Raw genomic sequence first — 5951 nt, 5'->3', positions numbered from 1 at the left:
GAGATTGCATGGCTGTGTGCTCGATTCTTTGTATATACATTTGTATATATAGTGTATTTTCAAAATCTGTGTTTGTGAGATGGCGGAGGGAGGTAGAGGTAGAGAGGTAGGGAGAAAGAGAGCGAGAGAGGTAGAGAGAAAGAGAGAGAGAGCGGTAGAGAGAGAGAGAGAGCCCCAGCAGGGCCACAGCGCTGTGCTGTCTCCATGGAAGTAGCAGTGAGGGTTGTTGAGTTGGAACCTAATAAAGGGAGGACAATACGCACACACACCCCACACACATACATACTCCCCCCAGCCTAATAAAGCAGCTTTGGATAGCACTGAACTAGCCAGCAGCAATCTCTAAAAGGACTCTCCATCTCCCTTAGTGCAGCACACAACCTCTCCGTCTCGCTATTTCTCTCTCTGACACACACACACACAAGTTTGACCACAAAAACTTTCTCTCTCACACACACGCGCACACACAAACCATGCACCCATCAGTCAATGACCATCTCAATGAAGTTAACAGCTCACTCGTTGATGAGTCAATGGCTCTTCTCGCTACTGACTCCTCTCCTTTTCTCCCTTCTCTCCTTTTCTCTCTTCTCTCTTCTCCTTTTCTCCATCTCTCCTCTCCTTTCCTCTCTTCTCTCTTCTCCTTTTCTCCATCTCTCATCTCCTTTTCTCTCTTCTCTCTTCTCCTTTTCTCCATCTCTCCTCTCCTTTCCTCTCTTCTCTCTTCTCCTTTTCTCCCTTCTCTTCTCTATTTTCTCTCTCCTCTCCCCTCTTCTTCCCCACTCTACTGGAGCACACCAGCTACATGTGTCACTATGGCAACCTCTCCACTTGACAGCACTTTCTCTGCCAGTCCAGATGAGTCTGATGTGCCACTCCTCAAGCTGGACTAAGTTACCTAGTTACAGTATTTAGCCAATGAGGAGGTCTATCTCAGAAAGAACACCTACTGTAAATGAATCTTTCTTTAATATAGCTGTCTATTTTTTGTTTATTAAAACTACAAATAGTCACAACTTCTCCTCTGCTCCAATGGACCCCACCAGCTACAGTACATGTGTGTCACTATGGTAAACTCTCGAATTGAACAAAACTCTGTCTGGATGTGGTTTGAATGAGCCAATCTAGACTAAGTTTCCCACTTTTAGTTTTCTGTCAGTTTCTTTGTGGTATATTTCTGAGCACTCATCCTATGCTCTTCCACTCTTGGTCTCTTCTCTCGCTCTCTCATGCTCTAATCTCCCTCTCTTTCTCAATTCAATTCTATTCAAAGGGCTTTAATGGCATGGGAAAAATATGTTTACATTGCCAAAGCAATGTACACTGAACAAAAACATAAACGCAACATGCAACAATTTCAAAGATTTTACTGTTATAGTTCATATAAGGAAAAGGAAATCTGTCAATTGAAATAAATTCATTAGGTCCTGATTTATGGATTTCACATGACTGGGAATACAGAGATGCACCCGTTGGTCACAGATACCTTAAAAAAAGGTAGGGGCATGGATCAGTATCTGGTGTGACCACCATTTGCCTCATGCAGCGTGACACATCTCCTTTGCATAGAGTTGATCAGGCTGTTGATTGTGGCCTGTGGAATGTTGTCCCACTCCTCTTCAATAGCTGTGTTAAGTTTCTGGATATTGGTTGGAACTGGAACAAGTTGTCGTATACATCGATCCAGAGCATCCCAAACATGCTGAATGGGTGACATGTCTGGTGAGTATGCAGGCCATGGAAGAACTGGGACATTTTCAGCTTCCAGGAATTGTGTATAGATCATTGCGACATGGGGCTGTGCATTATCAGGTTGAAACATGATGGCGGCGGATGAATGAATGGCACGACAATGGGCCTCGACAACGGTATCTCTGTACATCCAAATTTCCATCAATAAAATGTAATTGTGTTAGTTGTCCGTAGCTTATGCCTGTCCATACCATAACCCCACCACCACCATGGGACACTCTGTTCACAATGTTGACATCAGCAAACTGCTCGCCCACACAACACCATACATGCTGTCTGCCATCTGCCTGGTACAGTTGAAACCGGGATTCATCCATGAAGAGCACACTTCTCCACCGGGCCAGTGGTCATCGAAGGGGGGCATGTGCCCACTGAAGTTGGTTACGATGCTGAACTGCAGTCAGGTCAAGACCCTGGTGAGGATGACGAGCACGCAGATCAGCTTCCCTGAGATGGTTTCTGACAGTTTGTGCAGAAATTCTTCAGATGTGCAAACTCAGTTTCATCAGCTGACATGGTGGCTGGTCTCAGACGACCCCGCTGGTGAAGAAGCCGGATGTGGAGGTCCTGGGCTGGTTACACGTGGTCTGCGGTTGTGAGGCCGGTTGGATGTACTGCCAAATTCTCTAAAACGATTTTAGAGGCGGCTTATTGTAAATAAAGAATTAACATATAATTATCTGGCAACAGCTCTGGTGGACATTACTGCAGTCAGCATGCCAATTAGCACGCTCCCTCAACATGAGATGTCTGTGGAATTGTGTTGTGTAACAAAACTGCACATTTTAGAGTGGCCTTTTATTGTCCCCAGCAGAAGGTCCACATGGGTAATGATCATGCTGTTTAATCAGCTTCTTGATATGCCACACCTGTCAGGTGGATGGATTATCTTGGCAAATGCTCACAAACAGGGATATAAACAAATGTGTGCAAAGAATGTCCCATTCTGTCTTGTTCCCCATTCTTCTTTAAACAACAGTTTAGGCTTGGAATTGTGGGTAGTTAGGGTGTTAGTTAGGGTCAGTGGATACACAAATACTAAGAGATGAGAATATCTTCGTTGAGTCATTTTCTCCAGACACACTCCGCTCAGCCGGGGGATGTAGAAAGGTCTAGCGAGGTCTCAAATGGAACATTGGCTTTGTTGAGACCCAGGGCAACTCTATTCTCTCCCTGACAACCTTTCAGAATCCTGTATAGCGGTTTTACGAGACGGACAGAAGATGAAACTGCAGCGCTGAGAGCAACACAAACACAACAGTGAGTGCTACACTCCAACTATCACAGCCTGGGTCCATTTCATCCCTACGGTGGACCAATCCCTGCCTTTTATAGAGTACCAGTACACACATTTTACAGTATCTCTCTGCATCACACACACACACTTGGTTCAGTTCCTAACATTTTACACTGTAGTCATTTAGCAGATGCTGTTATCCAGAGTTACTTACAGTAGTGAGTGCATACATTTTCATACTGGTCCCCTGTGGGAATCAAACCCACAACCCTGGCATTGCAAGCACCATGATCTACCAACTGAGCTACACAGGACTGTCATGATGTCACGCCACCTCTGAGACCAGAGAGGATATGAGTCATACTGTGGAGAGTAAGTCCCTTCTCCTTGGTGAAACACACACACAGGAACAGAGAGATACACATATTAACACACACACACAGAAACAGAGAGATACACATATTAACACAAACACACACACACACACACACAGAAAGATACACATATTAACACACGCTAACACACACACACACACACACACACACACACACACACACACACACACACACAGAGATACACACACAGAGAGATACACACACAGAGATACACACACACACACTAACACACACACACAGAAACAAGGAGATACACACTAACACACACACAAACATACACACACACAAACACACACATTAGCACACAGAACTACACACAAACACTAAGTCACACACACACACACACAAACCTATACACACACACACACACACACACATTAACACACACAAACATACACAGAGATACATTTACACACACACACAGCGAGTGTGTGGCCTTGAGGTGACGGTTGAGTACACTGCTCACTGTTTCTGTGTATACCTCTGGGAGAACATGGGGAAGAGAGGTGTCCATGCACCACTGGAGACAGACACACAGAGAATACACACACTGAGAACACACACAGACTGTCAATCACAATTCCCAATCTTTTTTAACCCTTCACCGATTCCCTGTATCCCTCTCAGTCCTCTGAGAATCCTGAACCGCTACGACCCAGCGAATCACACCTGTCATCTGTAGTTCAGATCTACTCACTGTCCTTCATATGAGACACACACACACACACACACACATCACATACACACAAACACACCACATCACATACACACACACACAAACACACCACATCACATCACATACATACACAAACACACCACATCACATCACATACACACAAACACACCACATCACATCACATACACACAAACACACCACATCACACACTCACATCACATCACATCACATCACATACACACACATCACAACACACACACACACATACACATCACATTACATCACATACACACATCACACACACTGGCATAAATCATTGCTCATAGCCTCACTGAATCTGAAGTGGTTGTAGTGTGTGCCGTCTGTCATGGCAGACTTACCATTAGGCAGAAGAGGCAATTGCCTCTGGCCTCATGATCTGAGCATCATTTAAAAAAAGAATACTAGTACCGTAATTTCCGGACTATTGAGCGCACCTGAATATAATCCGCACCCACTGAATTAAAAAAAAATATATATTTTGAACATAAATAAGCCGCACATGTCTATAAGCCGCAGGTGCCTACCGGTACATTGAAACAAATGAACTTTACACAGGCTTTAACGAAACACGGCTTGTAACAAAAATAAATAGGCTTTAACTAAACATGGCTTGTAACAAAAATAAATAGGCTTTAACGAAACACGGCTTGTAACAAAAAATAAAAAATTAGCAGTAAGCTTTAGTTGTCTTTTTGCTCCGAGTCAATTCCTCACGCTGCTGTTTCCAACGTCTTATCATCGACTCATTAAGACCAAGCTCCCGTGCAGCAGCTCTATTTCCTTTTCCAACAGCCAGATCAATCGCCTTCAACTTGAAAGCTGCATCATATGCATTTCTCCGTGTCTTTGCCATGATGAGGGTGACAAAATGACTACCGTAATCAGAATGATGGGAAGTTTGAGAGCGCTCGATTTAATCTAAACAGTAAACCAAAAAGTTGTTTGACCTTAACCCGTTCGGCAATTTCATTGGTCTAATGAAAGCTTCATGCCGCCAAAAAACTGAGCACGTCACAGAATGGGTTTTTGTTTAAGCCGCGAGGTTCAAAGCCTGGGAAAAAAGTAGCGGCTTATAGTCCGGAGATTACGGTAATATATATTTTTATATAATTTCTCTGCTTCTCTGCTTGTCCGTTTGACACACTCTCCTTGTCTCACACACACACACACACACTGTATCTCCAGTACACACAAAGCAGCTCCACACACCTCTTCTTCAAGACTGTATAAACCATGATGATTCTTTCAGGCTTTGCAGAAACCAGGAACTATGTACAGACAGCTCAGACTGGGACGTAAATACACTTTTAAAGTTAAACAAGGTGTTTAAAAAAACATGTCTTTCCAACAATTTCAAAACATTTTTGCAGTCATAACAGAACAGATTCAAAAAACGGCGGATATTTTACAGCAGTGAATTTCACCAGAGTTCATCATAAGAAGTTATACAAATCTATTAAAAAAAAGTACAAAATATATTCATATTTCTTTTGGTCTCTGTTCAAAAAATATACACACCTCCAATTAATGACGCAAGTGCTGTCTTGTTAAGGTCTCTGGAGGACTCATAGAACTCCTAGAATAAGTAGATTGGTTACAGGAAGTGCACGCTGCATTCTGCACCAGACTAGTGCTTGTAGTCCCTGTTATTCCATGTAAAACCAGGGCTGTGTCCCAATTATCTCTCCTTGCTCCCAAAGTTTGTACACTGATTTCCAAGTAAATGACTGGGGTAAGACGTAAGGAGACGTAGCCCATACATCCACCAACCCATCACTTTTAGATTTGTTGGAAATAGTAAACGAGTGTACACTTCAGGAGAAAAGAGAGATCATTGAGACGTACCCAG

The 5951-nt window shown here is 43.4% G+C and overlaps 1 protein-coding gene across 1 annotated transcript in view; it reads right to left on the bottom strand.

The window, feature by feature from the left end:
* Nucleotides 1-5390: 5390 nt before the first annotated feature.
* LOC115191206 (beta-1,3-N-acetylglucosaminyltransferase manic fringe-like) overlaps nt 5391-5951 on the bottom strand; it is a 25449-nt gene continuing 24888 nt past the window's right edge. Inside the window, exon 8 of the mRNA XM_029749146.1 lies at nt 5391-5951. This exon is cut by the window's right edge and continues 123 nt beyond it. The gene's annotated coding sequence lies outside the window, so the exon portion shown is untranslated.

Source organism: Salmo trutta, unplaced genomic scaffold (genome assembly GCF_901001165.1).
Source record: "Salmo trutta unplaced genomic scaffold, fSalTru1.1, whole genome shotgun sequence".
In the NCBI taxonomy this organism is placed as follows: domain Eukaryota; kingdom Metazoa; phylum Chordata; class Actinopteri; order Salmoniformes; family Salmonidae; genus Salmo; species Salmo trutta.
This window is presented reverse-complemented; position numbering and strand designations above follow the sequence as displayed.